The following is a 26,691-nucleotide window of genomic DNA, read 5'->3' on the forward strand; positions in this document are numbered from 1 at the left end:
AGATACGAGTCTGTGCTCCCACTGAATGAAGAAGGGCTCTGTGACTCAACGGAAGTTGGACCCGCTTGGCAGCGAGGATACGCTGATGTGGCCACCATCAACATACCCTCACTGGGAACAGAGCTCCATCCACTGACTTATCTGACTATTTGGGTTAAACAGTTCACCCACTGCTCCTTTCCACCCCCCTGCCCAGAGAAAAAGATGATAAACCCACGTGAGATGTGTCTTTTCTTCCTGGGGAAGGCGAGAGTGTGGAGAAGGATTACGAGATTATTCCAACCATACCATTGCTGGAGAAAGAGGTGAAGATGATGAAGAAAGGAAGGAGAGGATGAAGAGAAAGACGCTCCTTGTAAGGATGAAAACGGTAAGAAGGAAACCTGAAAAACCAGCTCTCTGGCCTCCCAGGACTCTGAGAAAGACTCCTGATGAGTAACAAAGGCTCTGAACCAAAGATTAGGCCACAGAGTGATTCATCTGGCTTCCCAAGGCACTTTTGCTTTAAGTTTAAGGTTATCAGTCTTGTTAAAAGTGGATTCAACTCAATCTCAACCCAGACCTCTGTCCCCAAGTGAACCTGGTGATGGATCCATTCATTCTGGTCAAGGCTTAGTGTTTGAAGACTTCAAAGGGAGACCTTTGCCACAGCCATCAAAAGTATTTATTCTTTCGTGTCACCACACAAAGTGGGTAGAAAGGGAGGCCTCCTGTTACGACTCAAGAATTTCTTGTCAAGTACCACCAGTACCAAAACAATTCCCCCAAATACCCTTCCGATTAAGGCCCTAAGGACACGCCGGGAACATCTGGCAGAAGCAAACTAGCAACAGATGCTCTCTTATGCCATCATCACCTTGGTTAACGCTGCCGAGATGCACGCAGAGGCCACACGGATAAGTGCTGCCTAAACATGACCCAAAGCCCACGGCCATGGTTCCACCCTCCACTATTCTGGGCTTAAGTGGATAATCTTCACGCTAGGTGTACTAAGTTAATGACTTTTAAAAATATGTTTTATTTGCCAGCTCCCTGTCTTCCCTCTCCACATAACACTGAACCTGGTCAAACAGAGATTCACGCGAGAGTTCAGAGACCCTCTGGAGCACCGAGGTCTCACGGCAGACCCTTGCCGGATGCCTTTCGCCTCCGCCTGGAACAGGTGTGCTCAGTGGGGCCTGACTCTCTGCGACCCCACGGACCGCAGCCCGCCAGGCTCCGCTGTCTATGGGACGCCCCAGGCAAGAATACTGGAGTGGGTTGCCATTTCCTTCTCCAGGAGATCTTCCCGACCCAGGCATGGAACCCACGTCTCCCTGCATTGGTAAGCAGGTTCTTTACCACTAGCGCCACCTGGGAAGCCCAACATGCATGCGTATAAATGTAATTTTGGTACATACAGAAACTGCTGCTGCTGCTAAGTCGCTTCAGTCATGTCCGACTCTGTGCGACCCCATAGACGGCAGCCCACCAGGCTCCCCCGTCCCTGGGATTCTCCAGGCAAGAACACTGGAGTGGGGTGCCATTGCCTTCTCTGACATACAGAAAAGGAGAAAGTAAAACAAGGAACAAAGCTCCTAGCCCACTCCTGCAAAATGACCACTGTTTCTGTGTACACTTGGGTGTACTCGGTTTATCCACAGGGGGAGGTATTAATTACGTAAGCCACTGAGAGGCCACTGATGAATCAAATAAAAAAGTCAAAATAAAAATGAATTACAACAGTTCTGTTTTGAAAAGAAAGGTTTTCATTATTTCACAAGTAATATATGCTCGCTGAAGAAAAAAGCCTAAAATACAGGTAACCAGAAAGCCAGGGGAAAACATGAGCTCATCCCTACAGCTAACTGACGTTATATTTGGGGCACTGCGTTCTTTTTTATGTGCATATAAATGCCTTCCTTTTAAAAAAGGAATTAAAGCTATGAATACCCATTTAAAAATATCTTCCATTCAAGAAATGAGCTGATACATATGTTTTTTTGTAACCTGCTAGTTTTACTCCACATACATCCAACACCATCATTTCAAACGGCTGCAGCGTGCTGCATTATGGGGCAGGACCATAAATTATTTGGCTTCCCTGGTGGTTCAGATGGTAAAGAATCTGCCTGTGATGTGGGAGACCCGGGTTTGATTCCTGGTTCAGAAAGATCCCTTGGGGAAGGGAATGGCAACCCACTCCAGTGTTCTTGCCTGGAGAATCCCGTGGACAGAGGAGCCTGGCGGGCTACGGTCCAAGTACTTATTAGGTTGTTTCTGGGGATCTTCGATTGAATTATTAGGTCAGTAATTCTTTCTAATAACAAACTAAGGAGTTTTTCTTTTCTCTCCTTTCAAAGTAGTTACATTTTTTTTTGACTCAGCAACTGCCATGAGATAAAGCTAATCCCAAATGACCTAACCATTCTCACTTTTAATGACACATCTGTGGGCTAGATATGACTGACTTTAGAAACAAAATTATTGTTGCCAGGATGAAATACCCGAAGAAAGACTATTCCGTCACTTTTCTTTGTATAGAGATGAAAATAGCCTTTGCCTGCTATCCTGAAGAACCAAATCAACTAGCCACTGGGCGTTTCCTCTCCTGGATATATAGTTACTGAGAGTTCAGGAGTTTAAAAGACAGTATGTTCAATTCAGGGGCTGATCCAGGGTGTTCAAAGTCGGCCGTCTCTGCTTCTGCATTGCTGAGATAAACCTGTGTTCCCGGGGTGAAACCAGAACATGGACCAGGCCTCACACTGTATGTGTGACACAGACGTAGGCCAGGATGGCGCACACGCCCTCACGTCTGAGAAGTCAGCTTGCTCCAACATAACGGGGTCTGAGGACTCGGTGACACCTCGCACAAGGCACCTGCCCCCTCCACCCTCTGCCTCCCGGGACAGGGCACACTGGAGTCCGTGCCACACTGCCCTCGCCTGAAGGAATGCTGAATCCTCTGCAAATGTGTAACAGAGAACAAACGCTGAGGATGCCCCCGATCCAGTTCTCAGGGCCGAGCTCTGAGGGCCTCCGGGCCGGGCCCAGGTCCGACATGGCCTCTCTGGGAACAGCAGCAGACTCCCGCTGCGACACTTTCTAGGCAGCACTGTCAGAACACGTCCTCAGGGAACCCTTCCTTCACTCGGATCGCAGAGAGCGCTGATTGTCCCAAACGCCATACAGGGTGTAACGGACGGAGAGCCCACACTCTCCGGAGTTTCTGCTTTCCACCCCAGACCACTCCTTCCAGCAAATCACACACAAAGAATGTACAAAAGGGCAAAGACCATGAAATTAAGATGCATCTGTATTACGTGCAAGATGGAGGGTGGGGAGGGACGCTTAGGAGGGAGCATCTGGACTGGGGAGGCCTGAATGGTGAGCAGCCCGACTCCAGGTCATTCATCACATGGATGGCGGCAGGGCACCTGTGGCCTTGGACGCTATGATGGAATGATTCACTGTTTATTTGCGTGAAGCGCCTACTATGTGCCTGGCTGGCTGCTTGCTGCAGATGTAAAACAACAGGGTAAACGGGCCCCCCTGCCCTGGCTCCGGGAGACCCACTAACACAATACATCGAGGTGCCCCTGTCTCCAGTCTCCAGGAGTCAGATGGAAGTCCCCGTGCAGGCATGAGGGTCAGTGTTCCCGCAGCGCAAGGGACACAGATGGGGGAGTGGGGTAGGGTCACACTTCCCCCCGGCCTCCCTGCCTCTGAAAGGGGGACGAGTTCCCCCTTACGTGGGGACTGTCACAGCATCCTGTGACATGGAGGGGCCACGGGCTAACACCAAGGGGCCCCCATTTTCACCGCTGCTCAAACTTGCCCACCGGTGGCTGCTGAAAAGCCCCGAGGAGAGGAGACAGTCTGTTTAATGACGCACTGTACAGAGCAGAGACGGCGACACCTGACCACACAGCATGACTGCATCGGCCTCTCGTTTGCGCCTCCTCTGACATGGGCAGTGTCCTAACTACTGAGCTCACAAAAGTAATTGCAAAATCCTCCTGGTTCATTATTAGTCTTCTCGAAGTGACAGGAAATGCAGAGAGGAAGGAAGGCTGGCAGGGACTCCGACAGGTCGTTTAACTCCTGACTTCAGACGGAATACTGAAAACTCTGCAAAGACCCAGGTTTCAACGGCTTCAGGAAAACAGCTTCTCTCTTCCTGTACCCCAGTCCCCCATTTTATAACAACACTCTTCTCTCTCTGCACCTTGACCAGGGGCCCTCCAACTTCATCCAGCTCACCTGGGGAGTGAGTTAAAACACAGATTGCTAGGCCCTCCCCAGCCCCATAGTTTCTGAATCAACAGGTCTTGGGTGGAGCCTGAGAATGTACATTTTTCCCTAGCTCCCAGGTGGGGCTAAAGCTGGCTGCACCACGAGAACCACGGTTCTACCCTAACCGTCACTGGACCAAACCCTTACGTTCTCAAGAGAACTGGACACCAGTTGGCCTCTGTCCCCTGGCCCTGGAATACAGACGCCGGAATAACGATTCAAGAGCCCCCCTGGTCATTTTTTACCCCCTCCTGGCTAAATAATGGAAGTTCCTAACATCTTTTATAGGCATCGTTTTTCAACCCTTTAATCATTTCTGAGGTTCTCTGTCTAGCTCTCTCTGAAGCCCTTTTAGCTGTGGGGCTGTGAACTAGGCCTGGAGCCTTAGTCAGAGATGGGATGAGGTTGAACACAAGGGGCAAATGACTCATACCACATCTCCTGGGTATTAATCTCTAGCACCCGCGCCTGCCTTATGAGTGCCCTCTGATTCACACCATTCTGACTCCTTTATGGGCTGCAGTAACGCCGGGCTGACCTTCGGAAACGCCTTTCTTCCAAGAAGCTCAAAGCCCTTCTCTAACTAATGTAACCGTTGACCCAACATCCCCAACTGGGCAAAGTAATCTGTTCAATTGTGTATCAGTTTAAGGAGAGAAAGTCTGGAACCCAAATATCAGATTTCTACCCAAATATCACTGTACGGAGAAAGAGCTTCTTACATTTATAATACATTTGAACATGTAGGTGGTTCATGCATAGGCTAGATGGTGCGCTGGATGTTTCTGGCGGTAATAATGGAGCTGACAGGGGCTTCCAGGTGGCTCAGAGGCAAGGAATCCACCTGCCAATGCAGGAAACGCAGGAGATGCAGGTTCGATCCCTGGGTTGGGAAGATCCCCTAGAGGAGAAAATGGCAACCCACTCCAGAAGCCTGAAAAATCCCATGGACAGAGGAGCCTGGCAGGCTACAGTCTATGGGGTTGCAAAGAGTTGGACAAGACTGAGCATGCGCATGGTATCAAGCTGCCTCCCCTACAGATGAAAAATAGGTGCTTTCCAGGTGCAGGTGAAACTCCTGACCCCCTTCCCTGTGTGGGACTCATCCCAGGGGCCCTGGGCCGCGCACCAGGCCCTGGGGGCCTCTCACCTCCATCGCTTCCCCAGCTGCAGGGAGAGACAGGGGAGGAGGGCCCGGTGGCACTGCTGGCCGCCCGACCCCTGTGAGGCCGGAGCCCAGATGGACCGAGAGCAGCCCACGGGCCCCCCGCCCCCGCCTCACATGGTCTCCTTTTCTTCTTCTCTTCCTGGCTCTGCCAGTTCACTCAGTGTTAAGTCGGGCCCGCACTCCGCATCCCGCCTAACATGAGCACGTGGGCTCCTGGAGTATAGGAACTATGCCTTCTTTGTGCATTGTATGGCTCTGGGGGTGCTTCATACATGCTAAATAACAACAGCCTCTCAGCACGTCCAGGAGCTCTTGGCATTCCTGCTGGGGCCCAGATCCTATTACCATACCCTTGTGCCCGAGACCCGCAGCGCGGAAGACACCCTATGCTCTCTGCTCCTTTCATGCCAGATGAAACAGTGGAAAACTCGGTGGATCAAGCCCTGTTCCTGCAAGGTTTCCTTCTGAAAGAGGACATTCTAGAAGTGTGATCACTGGGCACCTGCATTAGGCTCCCAACCAAAGGGCAACCTGTTAGATCATTTCAGTTCCATTCTGGCCACGCCGACAGAGGATAAAGGGGACCCAGAGAGAAGGTGCCTCTCTGCATTCCTGAAAACCCCTCAAAGCTTCAGAGCAGAAGGCTCTTCTCTAGGAATGAAATCCCAGGAAAAGCAATCTCCTGTGATCAGGAGTTGTCAGAGCCTGCGGGGCCAGGACTATTTTAAGAGGGGGAGGCTGAGGACAGGAGGGCAGGCGGCCAGGGAGAGCAGCTTAAGCAGGGCTGGAGGACACACGTGCAGAGTCAAGTGCAGGGGGGTGGTGGGCAGCACAGGCGTGCCTGACACACGGTGACACGCGGTCGGAGCCACGGCTCCGGGCCCCTTCCCCAGGCCACAGAGCTGCCCGTGTTTCTCAGCATCTGGACATCCTGCTGGGGACTGAGTTGAGCTGACTGCAATTTGTCACGGCCAAGGTCACAGTCAAGGTCACAAGCAGTCCGGAGTCTCTTCCCAGGAGGGCACTGAGAACCCCGTCCCTTCCTGGGAGACCCCTTCCTTTCCCCGGGCACTGGTGAGCCGCGGGAGAAGGGTCTCTGCTTCAGCAAACCCTCCCGACATTCCCACACCAACACTGACATCACCTCCTCTCCTGGATCACTCTCTCACGGCACATAAATCACGAAAACAAACACTCGGAAAGTGTTTACGAGCATTTTAGCAACTCCACCTAAAAGAACATATGCTTCCTCATAGTAAAAACACCTTGGGAAACATCCTTCTGTTAAATTTTTTTAAATGGACAAATCTTACATGGCTTTTTTTTTTGCAGGACTGAACTACAGTTGAGTGGCTGAATAATAGCTTGAGGAGGATCTAACACCCAATCACAGTATACCTCTAAAAACACTCCACTGAGATTCTGATGGTACTTCATTAACAGTTAAAAGAAAGAATAAGAACAGTTACTTTCTTTGGATAAAAGTATATATTCCAAAGGAAACCCTGGAACGAAGTCCCTTCAACTGCTGAAGATGACATTACAGACTTTTCTGTTATAATCACAATGAATCTGGATGGCAAGTTTCTCTTCTGCTCAATAAAAAGACTTCAGCTTTTTAAAAAAAAGTTTCCTTCCAAAAATAGACCAAGAACTCAGTTCTATTTTCCCGTCTTACATTCTTTTCCTACTAAATGTACCCTGAAACATTTCCTTTCATTGTTGGCACCTTGGGTTGCTGGGATTTAAAATCGGACAATACATAGTAACAAAGAAATCTTTAAATAAAGCTTTCCAAATGGAAAAAGGCATCTGAGGGTATGCCTTCCTCTGGGACCAGAGGATGGAACCCTGATGCCTGGGAGCATTAGAACTGTTTCATTAAAATCCACATGTTAATTGATAAAGGAATTCCTGCCAGGCTCTGTGTTATAAGCAACTTGTTTGGCATAAAGTCAGCATCTTGTGAATTAAAACACACTTTGAACCAAGCCAGGTGATTCATACGTAATTAAAATGATTCTACATTAAAATCTTAAGTTTTCCTCAGTCCAAACTTAAGTTGGCAATGACTTGTTGAGTTGAGAGCAGTTGAGATTAGGGAATTTCCTGACCTTTGGTTAATTCTGATCCCTAACTCAATCTTCTAGAGAATAATTTCAATTACTTTTCCAAAGGCTTCCTCTTAAATTTATTTTATTTTTTAAAGGGCTTCTCTTTAGACATGGGTCTATTTTTAGGCACCAAATTCTCCTTTAACAAAAACTATCTACACATTTCACAAAATTACATTTGACACTCCCATTACATCTGTAGATAAACCTGTAGCTCACAGTAGGTATAACAGGAGTCCAATTTCAACAATTTCCCCCTCTAAGAGTTAGGTCACCACTGAAAATAAAGCTCAATGACACACCATTCCATTAGTCAAATATTTCAACAGATAAAGTATGCAACAATGTGCAGATTGCTTTTGCAAAGATAAAAATAGTAAGAATCAAATACTTTCTCTTGGGAAAATCAAGTGAGGCAGGTTTCCTGTAGTGAAATACGTTTAAGGAAAGACCTCTGGCCACCATTCTTAGAAGCCTCTAAAGCACTCAGCCCAGAGTTCTCCGTTTTCCCAAGAGATTAAAAAAAAAAATGACAATGGATAGCAACATGAGGGAGAACCTAGGGCGAAAAGAACAAGGAGAAATCTGAAAGATTCAGCCGGTACTTACAAGAACTTTCAAAGGAAATGGGGACTGCAATCCTTCAGAGACCGCTCTCCGGATCGCCAACACGGTCTGAGTCTAAAATAGGCTTCTCTCACACTGGCCGAGAAGTCACATTTCAGCTTACTAACTTCTACTCGGGTAAACAGTTTTACAACTCATAGAACAAACCCCCGGCTAAAATTAACCGCACCGGCGCAGCCCGCAGGAACTCGCTGATCTGCATCAGACGCGCCGGGATTTATTCACTGGGACAACGTCGGTGTCCTCTTAATGGGAGCTCCGGCCAAGGGGCGTGCCCTGCGAACAATACAGAGCATCGTGATTATGCTAATTACTGAATGCGGTCCCGGTCCCCGGGTGCTATCTCCTTCCTCGCTGTTTTCACAAGAGCCGGCCCACGGGGAGGGCGAGCTCTTTTTCAGCACAGGCACTCTCTGGATTTTTCAGCTCTTTCAGATCAGACAAAACTTTGGCAACAAGGTGGCAGTGCTGTGTGCTCTTCACAAGGGGAAAAAAAAAAAAGTCAAGGGACATTCAGTCAGATTATTTACACAGCAGATCAGACCTCCTCCTGTTGTTTGGTCTGCTTAAGTTGTTGTGTTTGACTCTTTTGTGACCCCCGTGGGCTGCAGCCCGCCAGGCTCCTCTGTCCATGGGATTCTCCAGGCAAGAATACTGGAGTGGGTTGCCATTTCCTTCTCCAGGGGATCTTCCCCATCCAGAGATGGAACCTGCATCTCCTGTGTTAGCAGGCGGATTCTTTACCATTGAGCCACCAGGCAAGCCCAGATCTGATACTATAGGAAACTGAACAGGCGTCAAAGACACATACCAATAAGTCTATCAACAAAGGACCTTAAACGAAAGCTTTTTTTCTCGCTACATAATGAACTAATTTCATTTATTTGCTCTCTGGCTTTGTCTTCTGCACCTCCCAAGGAGTTGCTATGAGGATGCAGGTTTACTAATACACTACAACTGAGAATAAACATCGCAAATATTCACAAAAGGCATCATCCTTAGCAAGAAGCATTTTGAAGTGCATTTAATTGCCTGGCTGGCTAGAACTGGTCAACCGTCCTTTGACAGTTGGTGACAGACCATCTGTAAATCCTGTTGAAGCTCAGGCTGACAGTTAAAGACCTCATGCACACAGCTGATATTCAAAAGAAAATTAGAGGTGACACGGAACTTTCTTTGAAAAATACAAACTGCCTTAGTAAGTACAACCTGGGTCAAGGACACCAAACTGCTTAATATCTACTCAAGATGGTTCACACTAGTTTGTTGTGGATATTTTAGTTCTTATAGTATATGTTGCTCTTATTGGGTACTTCATGAGAGATATCAAGGCATGAATGTCAATCAAATCTCCGAACATCTCTGGGCAATGTCATTCTTCCATTTTGTTTTTTAAACATTTGGGCAAACAGGGAAATTCAACGGCTTGTTCCATGCTTTTCGCTAAATCAACACGGGATTATTCCATCCTGCTTCCTAACCACTCCATGGCATGTCTTCCATATTAACTATTTAGCTATAATCCTGCAAATCTTGTCGGAGCTGTTTGTTTTTCTAATTTTAAAAATGTCATATGTCATTTTAGATTTCAGGAGATTTATTCTGCTCAGCTCCCCAAATCCCAGGTCAACTGTGGTACAGGCATATGACGTGGAACCAGAAGACTTGACCCTGTCCTAACAGCTCCGGCATGCGTGACACGCCACTCAAGGTGGCGAACAGCTTGGTGTTCACTGGCATGAGCACAATCCCCCTCCTGGCTGTTTACAAAAACTGTGGGCTGCCAGTCTGGGTGTTTCCACCCCCAGAGCTCAGCTTTAGGCAGCGGCAGCCAGGAGTTGCTCACCCTTCATGAGATGGTAGCTGTCTGCGCTCATCAACCACCCCAACCCGAGTCCCTGCAGTGGGCACCCCACCCCGAGCCCAGAGGAAAGAAGTTGGTACTTATCAAAGATGACTGACCTTGGATGAATACGATCAATTCTCTGTGATCCACAGCGAACATACTCTGCAATTCTCAACACCAAAGGAGGACACTGTAAGGCTATTTTCAATACAGTGATCCTTAACTTACTACATCATAGTGCAGTCAAAGAGTTTCTAAGCCAAACAGTACTTCTTCCCTCAACAAACAAAAAAGCCAATATACCATAAGCACCTATGCATCAAATCTGGCGTCAGAGAGAAACAAGGCAGTGGATCCCACGTCCCTGACGCTGAAGGCAGGGGACGCTAGGCAGTGCTCCAGTTCTTCACATGTCAAATATGCTGAGTGTGACTACACTGTTTCTTTCAACAGTGGCCACACCTGTCCCAAGATCCAAGAACTGAAACATTCCAAAGTAAATAGTCTATCTTCCAGTGTCCATGAGTCACCCTGCTGTTTCCCTTTCATTAGCGAGAAGAATGTAGGAGTCAACTGTATTCTGTCCTGGGCATACCTGTGATGGGAGAGAAAAATCTCTGTGCATCATTTAAAAGCAAGGGAAAGCCTTCCTGTTCGAGGTCACACACTGTGGGGCGGGCGGCGGAAGGCACAGCTGTGCCAGTGAGGGGAGGTGATCTGTGGGTCTCCAGTCCAGCAGATCCAAGAAATCAAAACAAAAACTCACAGTAATGGACTGACCTGGATAAGGACCCTCTGGAGCAGCTACTTCTGTAATTCAAAAATTTCCAGTCACATTAAAAAAGTAAAAATAAACAGGTGAAATTAATTTTAATAATTTTTTTATTGAACTCCATATATCCAAGATACCGTCATTTCAACATGTCATAAAGATAGCACACCTGAAACTAACACACAGCGCTGTAAATCAATTATGAAGTGAAGTGAAGTCGCTCAGTCATGTCCGACTCTTTGCGACCCCATGGACTGTAGCCCACCAGGCTCCTAGGTCCATCGGATTTTCCAGGCATGAATACTGGGGTGGGCTGCCATTTCCTTCTCCAGGGGATCTTCCCGACCCAGGGATCGAACCCAGGTCTCCCACATTGTACGCAGACGCTTTACCGTCTGAGCTACCAGGGAAGCCCATACTCCGATATAAAACATAAAAAAGAAAACAGGTAATGACTATACAAACTGCCAATGAGAGGGTGGGAGAAAGGGAAAGCTGAGGAACTCAGACAAATTGAGATGGGAGGAAAAGGACTTAGAAGAGAAAGAAAGGGCTAAAAAGAGGACAGATGGATGAAATGGAGGAGAGGTGAAAAGCAGAACAGAGTCTGTCCCTGGGCGCGGAGTCCAGGTACAGAATCGTGTAACAAACCCTGGAACCTTCCCACCCTGGGACCTAGTGTTGAGGACACAGAAGAGAGGAAAGCCAAGGTCTCTGCGTCATCCAGGAGCGCACGTCTGAGTGAGACGGACAGACCGCCACTCCCCACCCGGCACACACGCGGTTCTTGTGAACGTGAAGACGCAGCTATGTGCCGCGTCCTAGGGGAGCGCACAAGACAGGGGGCACGGTTTCATCTTTAAATGACGGGTACTTTTCATGAATGTAAATTAATTTTTTTATTCAAGTATAGTTGATTTACAGTGTGTGTTCATTTCAGGTGTTCAGCAATGTGATTCATTTATAACATATTCTTTTTCAGATTCTCTTCCCACATAGGCTATTCAGGCATAGTTCTCTGTGCTAATATACAGTAGGTCTCTGTTATCTATTTTGTATATATATGTATATATTTATATGGTATGTACATGCTACTCCCAAAGTCCTGATTTATCCCTCTCCCCTAAAATTTTAAATATATGTCTTAGGCTGTCTCAGGATTCTGCATTTTATTTTGAAATCTCCAAGAGTCACAGATAGACTAATTATTCTAACATACTTTTAAAAAGGACATCTGGAACCAGCAGGAAAGTTTCCTCTCTGAGGTATTCATCATCTTCAAGTTAAACCTGATGATTTAGTCCAACCAGTGAAGGGAACGGGTGGGAAAGAAGCAGAAAAGGGGAAAATTCACATTTCATGGTCACCAGTTTTTCAGAGGATGGCATGAAGGCCATCAATGGCTTTGTGCTCAAAAAAATTAAAAAAAAACCAAAAAACCCTCACCAGTCCACTGGAGAGAAAGTCAGAAAGATCTGAGTTCAAAAGGCAGCTCCTAACCCACGCACTTGACCTTGGGCAATTCAGCTGACCTGTGTGAGTCCACCTCCTCACCCGCCCCATAAAACAGGGGCGGCGATGACACATCGAGGGGCCCTAAGGACTTCAGTCACCAGGCACCCGCCAAGCACGCGCTCCCAGTAAACTGCCACCTTTAGGCCCAACAGCCCGCGCCTGGGACATTACGAGGGAGGGTGAGAGGCGTCCTGCTTTAGTTCAAAGCTTCAAAGAATAAAAGGTTGAAAGGGGCTCCAAATAATCACGACGCACTGCAGGGAAGCCAGGGCCTGTAAACTCAGCTCTGAGGAACGTGGCCTGGGCAGCCGGCTCAGGTCTCCTCCACTCCAGCAGCATATGCTGGGAGCCGAGGGCTGGCTCAGAGCCGAGGGACACTGACCGACCGTTCGTACAAGTTCTGTGTCCGGGCGATGGGGCGGTAATAACCCCCTATCAGCTCCCACTACCCTGGACCCACACCCCAGGGGAGTCCCTGCCCACACTGACTCTGGGCTTGGTCTGCGGGGCAACAGCAAACATAACCCAGAGGCTTGAGTGCAGGCCTGGGGTGGGGAGCCGGCCCCGCTCCAGCTGCACTTCAGGGCAGCGAGGCCACCACTGGACGCCCGCCTAGCCTTCTGAGGGTAAGACCACGTGGGGCACAGACTTGCCATCTGCACTGAAGCCCCATCCCAGCCAGCCCGACGATGGCCCCCACAGGCTCAGAGGCGACCCCAGGCCAGGCGGCCCTAGCCAGGCTGCCCGCTGACTTCAGAGACCAACTGGCTAGCTCCATCCAAGCAGAAGAGTCACCCAGGTGACCCACGGAACCGTAAGACTTCAGGCTTCCTTTTCCCAGCTGCTAGAATTAGGAGGCCTGTTACACAGCAAAAGATCACAGATAGACAATCTTCAAACGGTCTCTAACAGCCCATCCCTTTACTTTCAAATTAAACCCTCTCAGACTAATCTGTGTCTATCTTACTCTTAAAAAACGCACAATTCTCTTTAAAAAAAAAAACCCCACAATTCTGATTACTACAATTATTTTGTCATATCCACCAGCAGGTTAACCAAACTAAAATGAAACAGTGATACAGTCTGCATGTGAAACTGCTAAAATGGTTAAGTTTAAGCTTTATTTGTTTCGTTCTATAACTAGAAACAAATATTGGGTTAGTTAAAAAGATTGTTCAGGTTTTTCTGTATGCTTTTATAGGGAAACCCGAGCAAGCTTTTTGGCCAAACTAATCTATGTGGCCTTCAATGCTACAACTCTCTGCTAAAGGAATGATTTCTCGGGCTTCCCTGGTGACTCTGTGGGAAAAAAAAAAAATCTACCTGCCAATTTAGGAGACCCGGGTTCGATCCCTGGTCTGGGAAGATCCCACATGCCGAGCTGCAGCTAAGTCCTCACACCACAACTGCTGAGCCTGCCGATGCCCTAGAGCGTGGGAGCCGCAACTCCTGAAGCTCACACTCGGCAACAATGAGAAGGCCACGCATCGCAACTAGAGGAAGCCCGTGTGCAGCCACGAAGACCCAGTGCAGCCAAATAAATAAAACAAATAAATAAATTTTTTTAAGAAGATGATTCTCTGTCCTGGCCTTCAGACTGATTACATGGGTATAGTTCACGGCTGTTCAGTTCAGTCTCTCAGTCCTGTCCGACTCTTTGCGACCCCACGGACTGCAGCAAGCCACGTTCATGGCTGTTCAGTACGTCTTAATACTTCAGAAATGGGTAAGAGTACCATTTACGCACACGTGAGCAGAGAAGACTGATTCAAAGAATAAACCACTTTTTCTTCTGCGCTTCTGTAAGCTAAAAATATATACACATAGCAGCCAGTTCTTCAAGACACTTCTTTCTTAAGACTTTGATAAACAGCTAATTCTGCATAATTTGTAACAATTATATCAGGACTATAAAAATAAAGGCAGCATTATTACTGCTGCTGTTTGAATACTTAATTTTAGACAGTTGATCTTTTTAAGTATCCTAGAAGTCCATGCGGAAAATTTATCCTCACCATGCATTCTTAAGAGTCATCCATTTAACAGACACTTGCTAAACAACTGCTTCCTGCCATTCCGAAACTCCCAAGCATTAACAAGATTTGAACAAACAGGGAGATGCCCAAGATTGTAGCAGAACATGGTGTTAATGACAGTGCTGCCTTCAAGAGGCTTATAATCTGATAGAAGACATGACGGCATATATATAAACTTTCTACCATATAAGAGGGTAATCAGTAAGCATCCCAAAGGGTAAAAATCCATTCCAACAGGAATGTTCTGGTGGGGTTAGTCAAGAAAGGCACCTTGGAGAAAATAACATGTGAATTTGCCTGCTGATAAGCTTTCAACATCGAAAGAAGTGGAAAGAACATTATACAGAACCAACAACGTGCAAAGTCAGAGAAAAAGGAATGCTGTGATGCATGTCTGTACCATGTATGTCTGGGAAATAGATTTCAGCTCTGTCACTTAGCAGCTGTTTAGACCATTGATAAACTTGCTTCCTTTCTCCAAATCAATGCTGCGAAGTGTCCAATTCGAGAGTATGGAGTCCAGAGCAAGACTGCCCAGGCTCTTCCAGTTCCTAGTTGTTGACTCTGGGCAATTAATTCTCTCTGTGCCTCAGTTTCATCATCTTTAAAATGGGTATAACAACATACAAACTCCATAGGGTGACTATGAAGATTAGATGGGTTTTATTTGTAAAGAATGCAGAACAGTGCCTGTTGCTTAATATATAAGTGAAGTCACTGAGTCATGTCCGACTCTTTGTGACCCCACAGACTATAGCCCACCAGGCTCCTCCGTCCATGGGATTTTCCAGGCAAGGGTACTGGAGTGGGTGGCCATTTCCTTCTCCAAACATTCTGTTAAATAAACAAACTCACACATTTATGCATACATAGCAAGATAGGGAGACAGATGTGCATGAATATAGAAATATACATATAGCTGTATCATCAAGGACAGAACCTGGTATGTACTAGATGCTAGATTCATATATATATATATATATATATATATATATATATATATATATTTTTTTTTTTTTTTCCCCCTTTGAAGTTCACAGACACTGCACTAGAACACAGGGTCATATATGCCCCAATATTAGCCTCCACTCAGTTAAAAGATTGGAGACTGGCCTTCCCCTTTCTCTTGAGGCAACAACTCTACCTGGGAGACGCCAGGCTTACTAAACTGCTAGACAGACATAGCATGGCTGTCAGATTCAAACAAAGCTGCACTAATGTCTCATGTAATAAAAACACTTTCAATGGAAAAACAAGCATAGGCTTATTAAGTACAATCTGAACCTCTATAATTTATTAGCATTCAAGCTAATGCAAAACAAGAAACCTTAAATATACTGCAATCTAAGATTTCAGGGGGGAAACAAAAGCCCTGAAAAACAAGATTTTAAGCCACGTGACTCAAAATGTGGGTTAACAAAATCCTAATTTCAGTCTAATTTGGCTTCAAGTAGTTATATATCCAAACTGAAAAATTTTTTTTTTTAAATATACAAATCTACAGTTTTAATGTAACAACAAATCATAAGTACATGTGTTAGCTATCTTTCTCTAACATTAAAGTAGTATATGTTTCATCTTTTGTAAAAACATATGCAACGCATAAAACCTTTAATCCCATGTAATACAATCTAACAAGTGTGAACCAAACTGAAAAATTTTTAACTAAAGTTTTATTACATGAATCTACTAAATATGAAGCTGAATTTCCCATTTTTAAGATGAAAATGGGAAACTAAAGATAGTTGACAGATCATACTAAAAGTACTTGAAAATATTCTGCTACATTGAAGTAAGTAAGCATTTCCTGCATCTTATACTATCTGCTTAGAGACCTCTTTTTCACAGATAATGTATAGGTAAAAACTTCACCTGCCACAAATCAAACTGCACTGGTGAAGAGAATTTGAATTAACAAGTTATCTTGAACTCCTTAATGATAAACGCACCTTCTCAGCTTACTCCATCCAATTATAGCAAAACTGTTAAGAATCGGGCAACAAGCTACTAACTTCCAAGGTCTTTTGGTACATTATCAGTTAATATTCATTTCTATTTCAATCCACAAGCAATTAAATCTGTTTCAGAAGCATCTACAACTTTTTTTTAGAGTAAGGGTTACCCTACTTTCTAACTTGAAATTTAAGACTTTCTGAGGAAAAGAGGGTTGCAAGCAAGTTCCTTAGTAAGAGTTACCCTTCCGGGTTCATTTGAATCCCAACTTCACTACCTGCTGACTGAGCCACCACAGGCAAATTAACAGACTGTTGTAAAAATGAGTTAATGCACATATAACACTCAGAACAGTACTTAGCAGATTCTTAAAAATATATATTTTACCTACATAAAATAATAAGGAATGGGAAATTGTGTTTGAACCACCTGTACATAGTAGAGATCTATCCTACTTTGGGACTCCTAAGTTTTTAGAGGAAATTTTCAAGGTAAAGCTAAAAGGACCCTCATTAACAGCAGTCCAAATCCACAATGTTTTACTAATAATAATTTCAAGTAAGTTCTCAGGGTTCCTATATTCTATTCTCAAGCCACCAAGCCGCTAAAGTGCCGAAGTGTGTGGGGAAACACAACACTTGGTACCAGTTTACCAAGAGAGTTGGGAAATCAAGAATTTACTTTCTAATTTTTAATATTTTTGTTGTAAACGGATGCAGTCCATTCCCAACCAGACACACTAGAAGTGGTCACTTTGGCAATAAGTGGTTCAAAATCAACCTCAAATTACAGCAGCTGAAATATTTGTAAGAGATTCTCACTTCACTTGGCTACAAGAATCCAGCAGGGACCTGGCTTCTACAGGGGGAGCAGAGGCTACCTCCTGAGATAGATGTACGCAATTCAGTCTCAAGCACTGTATGTTTCATTTTAACAAATGCTCCCATGAAGGCTCATTTTTCAAAATATCAGCAATAAGCAAAGAAGGACTAACAACTCAGCTCTCAGAACTGTAACAGCCCAGTAATTAGAATAATCCAAGAGGCTGTTCTCTGGAACACAGAGACCAGCTTCTTTACAGAGAGACCCTGGTTCACACAAGGAAGGGAGGACGAGCAGGACTGGGGTATCTGTGGTTATTGCAGACTGTGAAACAGGAGACAATTACCCATTTTAGACCTTAATGCTCACATTGTAAGACTTGGTCTGTTCTTTTTCTTGACATTCTATTCCTGTCTCTCCAATTGCCAGGAGAGGGAACATCACCCAATTCTTTGAGTCAGATCTGTTTTTTAAAATAGCCTCCTAGAAAATAACTAAAAATTAATCTTTTCAGTTTCACTACTTAAGATCTTTTCATGTAAATGACACTGAACGGAGGAGTTCCTGATAAATCCAGATTCTTTAAGGCTTAACATGGGGAACACAGCCAATATTTTATAATAAGTATAAAGGGAACAAAGCCTTTAAAAGTTGTGAATTGCTATGCTGTAGACCTGTTACTTATAAAACATCGTACAACTATACTTTAATTTTAAAAAGTAAAAAATAAACCCTCTTTTTAAATAAGATGATGGATGCATAAAAGAGAAGCATATTAATAAATTCCAGCCAACACTTCGATTTTGAATAAGAAAATCCTTGTTCTCATTATTCAACTCTAAGATATAATACAGGATTACAGGATAATAAACAGCCAGTTAGACAAAGAGTATGCTAGTTGTTCATACATGGCATATCAGAAATACATGCAAATCATGACATCAGACTAGTACTTACTGTTCTTTGTAAAAGTGTTAAACAAGCCATCTCTTCTCCTAAGAGTGGGGTGGTGGGCCAGTGTTCAGTAAAATAATTCGGATAAAACCTCAAACATCCCCCCGCACAATATCCAAAAGAGTCTCTCTGAGATTATTTACCAAAAGTAATCTCTTTCAAAATTTAACTAATTCTGGCCACTGAAGAAAAGGGGGAATCAATCAAATTTAAGTTATGATTCTTTAGAATGTGTTGGACAATTCTGAGACACACTGAGGAAAAAAGTATTAAAGACAGCCAAGCGAAGGCAGCAGCTAAAACACAGAGGCCAGAGGTGAGATCAAAATTAGAAGCGTATAATGTCTGGAGGACTGTCCATATAAGGATATCTTTAAATCAGTAACTAAGTCAGGACCATCCACTGGGCAAAATAAACAGCTGCCATCATCGAAGCGGCTGACTCCCATCTCTCATTCAGAAATCTCTGGACCATCTCAGGAGACAAATATGACGTGACTTTGCACTCAACAGCATTTGGGGCTGTTCTCAAAGCTGGTCTCGACTTTCCCAGTCCCACGTGAGAAACACATATACATGGATCTTTTTTACAAAAGTATGAAAACGCAACAGTACAGGGGACTTCCCTGGCCTTCCCCTGAGACTTCACCTTCCACGAGCGGGATGCAGGTTTGATTCCTGGTCTGGGAACTGGGATGCCACATGCTTCCCAGCCAAAAAAAAAAAAAACCCGAAAGCATAAAATAGAGGCAGTGTTGTAGTAAATTCAAAGCAATATTAGAGGATAAAACTTCTGCCAAGCCTTCCTCACCCCATCTGCTAGGCTATATTTACGTACACTCCCTAACCCCATAAATTTCCTGATCCCCATAGTGGGCTGCTGTTTTCCTGTTTCATTTACTTATTTGTCAGACTCTCAGGGAGCTTCTTAAGCTGGTGCCAAGCCCAAGAAGGATGAAATAAATAAGGATCTTACCTTCTAGGAGTTCAGTGCGGTATGGCAGGCAGACATAGAGATAACTAATACAGCGTAAGGCCTATGTAACTAACAGGAGTTTGCACAAGGAGGCTTGCGGCTGTCTCTGGCATCGAGGGGAGGGTCTGTGATGGAAAGGACCAGGCAGAGAAACAGCAGAGCGATCAGGACAGGCAAAAGCTCAGAGTCTGTTCTGAGAACAGCAAGAACTATGTGCCTGGAGTGTGAGTGACAGGATGTGAACGGGGGGGAAGAGGCAGAAGATTAGGCTGGAAAAGGCAATGACTGAGGTCCCTGCGGGCAATGTGAACTCTGATCAGCACACCGACCCGCCACCCTGAGGCTCTCAACTCCGGCTACACATCAAAATCTCCTGGGAAACTTTAAGACAGAATTGATGTCTGGTATTTACTAGTATCAATTAATTGGTCGAGGATGGGGACTGGGCGTTGGTGTTTTTAAAAGTCTTCTCATGTGATCCTAGCATGTGGTTGGGATAAGCACAGTCACTACAGGCAACAGGGAGTCAACACAACCAAACAAGCAGGATGAGGATGCAAGAACAATAAAAAAAAAAGGAAAAAGTGAACTGAGCAATAGAGTGCAGAGCAGACCAGAGAGACTTCCCTGGTGGTCCACTGGTTAAGACGCCGCACTTCCAGCACAGAGCGCCTGGGTTCAATTCCTGGTCAGGGAACTAGATCCCACAGGCCATGGGGTGAGTCCAAAAAGTAAAAATGAAAATATAAATAAATAACATTCTAAAATTAAAAAATAAAAGAGTAGGTCAGAGGCACAGAGACCAGGGTAGGAATGTCCATTTACAGGTTCCTGAATACGGACAAAGAGAGGAGAGTCTAAGCCAGTAGTTAGTACTAACCTTTTCTGGGTCACCGACCTACGTGAAAGTGAGTGATAAAAGTTAAAAGCCTTAAAAAAAAGAAAAGCTGAAAGCCTTTTCCTAAGGAAAAATGCACATATGTAAAAAAATGTACAAATAATTTCGAGGGGTTATGAACCTCTTTTGAGTAGGGGATTCAAGTGAGGAAATCCTGACCCTAAAAGCATTGACTAGAAAGAGGAGAGACACTTGAGGTAGAATCAACAGCATTGATGACTCCCAGGTGAAGGGAAGGCAGAGGGATTTGGGCTGACGCCACCATTTCCAGCTTGAGAGTTGTAAGTGATCAACTTACTTAAATGTCAGGAACGTCACTAAGCGGTAACGTGTATTCATCTCAGTGAGTCTTCCCAGTCCTAGAAGATGAACTGCCATCTTATTCACCACTGAAGAAATTGAGATTGAGAGGTATTAAGGAGCCTGTCCAAGGTCAGGCAGCGTGAAGCGGTGGAGCGGGGATTCAATCCCAGATAGGAAGACTCCAGAGCCCCCAGCATGCCTGGTGAGTGGTCTCCATTCATTAAAAAAGGAGAGACAGGAGGATGGGGCAGAAGTAGGTTCAGTAGGGCAGGAAGAAGGGGCAGGGGAGGGAACACAAACATTACCTTTAGATATGCCATGTTCAAGACGGTACAAGACATAGCAATGACATTGTCTGCTGAATCGGGGTGGGGGGAAGAAAAAAGAAAAGAGCTCAAGGAGGGGACAGTGGAAGACACAGCCGTAGAATGTTTAGCGAGTTCCCTAAACACGTGCAGAGTTCCAGCACATGCTAAGTGCCTCTCTGCAGGTGTAAGTGCTATCCTTCCCTGTCTCTACAAATGAGCGAACAAGACTCGGGAGAGCAGGGCTGCCGAGCCAGCCAGCGGCACAGCCCACCCCTAACCTAACATCTCTGGCACCAGAAAAAGGAGTGGAAACCATGGTCCTGAGTGGTAGCAGCTCTTACCCTGTTCTAAAACCACTAGTGTGAGATACAGGTTTCTTTTTTCCTCTTCCAAAACTTTATATAAAAAAAAACTTGACAGTATTTATTTCCACCATCTAAAGGATTCTGATATTATTTCAATTATTTGAGCGACAACAAGAAATACCTGCGTCTCAACCAGGTGAAGTATCAGAGCTACACTTTCGCAGGGCAGTGTGCAGACTCAGGTGCAGGCCTGTGCAGACAACAGACATGACACAAATTCCGTGCAGCGCTATTATCATCTGAGTCAGGATTCAGAACAATTAGCCCAATGGAGATAAGTGTCCTGTGTTCCCGGAGGCCACAACGAAGCCAGGAAGTGGTGAAATTTCCTTTTTTACTCTTTTTGTAGCATGAAAAGAATGTGGCTTTTCTCCTCTCTAAAGAAACAAAAATAAACTCTTAAACCACACACTGCAAGTCTAGACTAGTTACTTCAGGTTTAACAGTGGAATAATTTATGCACTGCACGTTTCAGATAAAAACCTGTTACAGTTCAACATTCCGGCACCTTTAAAAATACCTGTACTGGCAGTCATGTAGCCTTTGAGTTAAAAGCATCAAAAAAGTACTTTAAAAGAGCCTGCAACATTATCCTAGAATTTTCTCCTGTTCTAGAATTCAGGTACCCGAGAGAAGAAATACAATGATCCAGTGAAAAGGGTATTGAAGTCCTAGAGCACAACCTCTCCCTCACGGGAGGATTCCTTCCAAAGCCCCGGTCCTGGTCACCCGTCACTAGGCTTGCAGTCATGACCTTCCAGGGCCCCACCCCATCACCGGAGACCTCTCACTAGGTGTTTGTGGGTGCTGCGTACCATGCTTAGTCGCTCAGTCGTATCCGACTCTTTGAAACCCCATGGGCTGTAGCCCACCAGGCTCCTCTGTCCATGGGATCCTCCAGGCAAGAATACTGGAGTGGGTTGCCATGCCCTCCTCCAGGGGAATCTTCCTGATCCAGGCATTGAACTCAAGTCTCCCGCATTCCACGTGGATTCTCAACTGGCTGAGCCACCAGGGAAGCCCTCGCTAGAGCTCAGATGGAGTCAGAATCCTTTGCCTTGTAATTTCCATTCATCAAATATTTACCGAGCACCTGAGATCCACAGCACAAGCTCTGCAAACCCCCTTCCGGTCCTGCCGGTCCTTGATCTGCACTGCTCTCTCACACCCCCTCCCCCTGCTCCAAAAACAAACTCCTCCCCCGGGGGATCCTCAGTGACTCCACTTCTCAGCCCATCACTTGTCTCCCTGCTCTGCTGGTGTCTCACCGAAGCGTCGGTCACAGGCGTCAACACAGCCCCCAGGTGTGGTCCAATGCCTGTTTTTAGCAGCTGCATCACAGGGAGGCTTGCAGAAGCCTGTGGTCAAATAAACCCTAGCTGATCTTGGGTGTATGTGAGCCAATTCTCGACTCCTGCAGATGCTTCCTCTTGCTGATTTTATTTAGAACGCTGCCACAAGCTATCCAGATGATTCTGATTCGAGAGTCTGCTCTGTATGGCATTAGTCATCTCTCCTAGGTGGATGTCATCTGGAAAGTTAGATAAACTTCTCTCAATCCAGTCTTTATAGAAAGAGGACACTGTGATTTAAATGTGCTATCAACGGGAACTCAAAAGTTCCCTGTGGTCCCAAAGATCCCTTTATAGAATCTCAAGGCTCAGAACTACCATCTGATTTTATCCATTTCAGCCTTTCTTGAGGCAACAGCTCTGCTGAAAATCTGATGAAAGCCATCACAAGGATTTGTTATTCAGCCACTCAGTTGGGTCCGACTCTTTGTGACCCCATGGACTGCAGCATGCCAGGCTTCCCCGTCCTTTGCTATCTCCTGGAGCTTGCTCAAACTCATGTCCATCTAGTCGGTGATGCCATCCAACCATCTTGTCTGTCCTCTGTTGTCCCCTTCTCCTCCTGTCTTAAATCTTTCCCAGCATGTCGCCTCTTTGCATCAGGAGACCAAAGTATTCGAGTTTCAGCTTCAGCATCAGTCCTTTCTGTGAATATTCAGGGTTGATTTCCTTTAGGATTGACTGGTTTGATCTCCTTGCAGTCCAAGGGACTCTCAAGAGTCTTCTCCAACACCACAGTTCGAAAGCATCAGTTCTTTGGTGCTCGGCTTCTTTATGGTCCAACTTTCACATCCGTACTCGACTACTGGAAAAGCCATAGCTTTGACTAGACGGACCACTGTCGGCAAAGTGATGTCACATGTACACAGTTTTGCAATCAAGATCAGATGGTTCCAGGACCTCCATGAAGCCCATCCATTGGCCTGTTGAGGTAAACTTAGAAATTCTAGAAGCTATGAAAAATATCTATGGTCATTAGGATCCATTCAGAGCCATTTCTAAAATAACTGATTCTCTATCTAATGCCCAACAACACCCTGAAGAAGCCAATTAATTGGAACTCAACGGACCTTAATTCACTAATTCTACCAGAGAAGATATAGAGAAACTAAGAAATCTGAGGAAAACCAAACCACAGGTTATAAGAGTACTTTAGATACAAAAGTTATGCATACAAAGATACATGTTGCAACACTGTTTATAGTGGAAAAAAGGAGGGGCCATCTTGAATATCCATCCTCAGGGAAATGGCTGAATGAATTATATATGTTGAAACTGTTATTCATTTTTTGAAAACAAGAGTTAGATCTGATCTATTGATCTGGAGAAATAGCCATGATCTATTATGAAGGAAGAGAAAGCTTTAGAATAATGTATTGAGTATGATCCTATTTGAAAAGCAAAAAAAAAAAAACCTAACAAATCTTATTGTCATTAAACATACTTTTTTGAATATAGGAAAAGGTGTAGAAGAATTCACATCCGTGAACACGGATGGGGAGGAATGAATTTTGTTGTTGTTCATCCTTGTGTACATTCACGTGTTACAAGCAAATACTGATTTTGCAAAGCAATACATTTTAAAAAGAAAAGAAACTAAATAAAGTTGACAACAGGATCTATAAATAGACTCAGCTCTCTCACCCCAACACTTTAGGCAGGTTTTCTAAACCTTTTCTGATGTCCCCAAAAGGTTCCCACCCACAGGATGCCTTGGACCAAATCTAACTTCTTTTTGACTTTTCAGTGATTCTGAGTTTTTCACTGTTGGGTACTTGATTCACTGTCACAGGCATTCTTCTGTTATACTTATGAAAGCTGTGTTTTGTAGATTAAATGTGTCCACAGTCCACAGGTGTGATTTTTCCCCCCTTAGGAAAATATCCATCTCGGCAGAGCCATGAATAAAAGGAATGCAGAATCCGTGAGCCCAGTATGTGGGAGATGCGTGCATGAAGCACAAACACTAGCCCATTCTAAAGCGAAGACACAAGAGCAGAGACACTGTTGTCTGTTGGTTCAGGGGTTCTCAACCTTGGCTAAACATCAGAATTACATAGAAGTTTTTTAAAAATACCAGTGCCTGGGCAGCACTTTCAATGATTCTAATTTAATTGGCCTGGTTGTAGGTACTTGTTTCATTCTTAAAGCTAACGAGATAATTCAAACAGAGTTAAGAATCACTGCTTTCTACATTTCACTCTTTCCTTTCTTCCATTTTTTTTTTTTTTTTTTTTACAAAGAACATTTTATCGGTTACATTAAGGCTAGAAGATAGTCGTATGTGGGAAAGCCAAAACTGATCAAATCAGTTGATCCTGTCCACTGTTTATAAATTCCTATCATCCTTATGTGGACTTCTGATGCCAATTATTAGGTTGGTGCAAATGTGTTAATAAAGTTGTTTAAATCCATGGCTATCATCAATAGAAGCCCTTCACATGTCAAAAGAGTATTTGTAGCTTCATCTGAATAATGACTCATCATTTATTATAAACTTTGGAGGCAATGATTTTATGAAACATTTCAGGACCCCTAAACATGATGTTGGAAAGCAAAAAGCATTAGCACTGACCTACTGATTATCTGAAATGTTGCCAGACATTAGCCAATGATGGACTTGCTGATTTTTTGTGCTAATCTAGAGGTATTTTTAAAAATTAATCTCTACCACATCACAGAAAATTGAAAACCAGAAAAATCATTATATGAAATATCTGTCCCACTCAAATTTAGTATCTGAGAACAATAATATACCCGAGAAAACACGCTAATAAAATATGAAAGGGGATTCATTAGCCAAATGAAATATTTATTTAGTACCCATTACATTACAGTACAAAGAAGACAAGATTCTATACTTTGGACGTATGCCACAATTCAAGCAGATAATTTAAAACAAAGGACAATGACAACATATGTTACTTTACTTGCCTTTATATGTAAGTGTGGATGGTATTAGCATGTATTTTCAAAGAAGCTTTCAACAGCCCATCCAAAAAGTTCTGATCAAGGAACTGCATTCCTAGGCATTTGTGAAATGAAAACTCGGGTCCACACAAAACACCTGCACATGGATCCTCGTAACAGCTTTATTTGTAATAGCAATGAACAGCAAACCACCCAAATGCGCTTCCAAAGGACAAATGGTTCAACTGTGATGCATCCATACCACGGACCAGTACCAGGCAGTAAAACGGAACTACTGATATACACAACCGCGAGAAGGCATCGCAGGGGCACCATGAGGAGTTTAAAAAGCTAATCTCAAAAGGTCACGTGCTGCACAATTCCATTTATGTAATATTCTCAAAATGACAGAATTATAAAGCCGGAGAACAGATTAGTGGTTACCCAGGGTTGGTGGGCAGAGGGAGGGTTATGACGGAGCAGCAAGCAGAAAGCCTTGGGTTGATGCGACAGCTCTGTCCTCCTGATTGTGGTGGCGGGTTACATGAATCTACACGTGATGGATCTGACGGAGAAGGGACAGGCTACCCACCCAGTATTCTTGGGCTTCCCTGCTGGCTCAGTTGGTAAAGAATCCGCCTGCAATGCGGGAGACCTGAGTTCAATTCCTGGGTTGGGAAGACCTCCTGGAGAAGGGAAAGGCTACCCACTCCAGTATTCTGGCCTGGAGAATTCCATGGACTGTATAGTCCATGGGGTTGCAAAGAGTCAGACATGACTGAGCGAATTTCAGTTTCACACATGATGGAGCTACACAGAAGTACATACACACACAAATGTGTGTGTGTAAAACTGGAGACAACAGAGTAAGCTCTGTGTGTTGTACCAGGGTACAGAACTACACACAAATGCACGCCTGTAAAACTGAAGACATCCAAGTAAGCTCTGTGGGTTGCACCAAGGTCTGTCTTCCGTCTTTGCTCCCGTACTAGCTGCCTCTGTGGGAAACTGGGTGAAGGATACACAGGACCTCTCTGCATTTTTACAACTTTCTGTGAATCCGTAACCATTTCAAGACAAAAAGTTTAAAATGAGTTTGAGGGAAACATAAAACTTACTTATGATAAACCATTTTTCTTAATCTAAAGGAACGCAGGTGGCTCAGATGGTAAAGAAGAATCTGCCTGCAGTGCAGGAGACCCATGTTCGATCCTTGGCTCAGGAAGATCCCCTGGAGAAGGGAATGGCTACCCAATCCAGTATTCTTGCCTGGAGAATCCGAAGGAAAGAGGAGCCTGGAGGGCTATAGTCCCGCCAGGGTCTGTAAGACCTGGGGTTACAAAGAGTTGGTCACAATTGAGCAACTAACAGTTTTACATTCATGGACAAGTAAAGGGAGGTATGCCAGATAGCTGGAGGGGAAAAGATGGAGGGAATACTTACAGAGGATATCTGCAATATCGCACCCCAGGCATTACAGCGGATCTCGTTCAG

The 26,691-nt window shown here is 44.8% G+C and overlaps 1 protein-coding gene across 3 annotated transcripts in view; it reads right to left on the reverse strand.

The window, feature by feature from the left end:
• SLC20A2 (solute carrier family 20 member 2) overlaps positions 1-26,691 on the reverse strand; it is a 109,926-nt gene that overhangs the window by 69,238 nt on the left and 13,997 nt on the right. Inside the window, exon 1 of one of the 3 annotated variants that reach the window (XM_043893959.1) lies at positions 8,170-8,547. The exons of the other annotated variants lie outside the window; for them this stretch is intronic. The gene's annotated coding sequence lies outside the window, so the exon portion shown is untranslated. Of the gene's footprint in view, positions 1-8,169; positions 8,548-26,691 lie in introns of those variants that run through there. 3 annotated transcript variants of the gene reach the window in all.

This window comes from Cervus elaphus, chromosome 32 (genome assembly GCF_910594005.1).
Source record: "Cervus elaphus chromosome 32, mCerEla1.1, whole genome shotgun sequence".
Taxonomy (NCBI): Eukaryota; Metazoa; Chordata; class Mammalia; order Artiodactyla; family Cervidae; genus Cervus; species Cervus elaphus.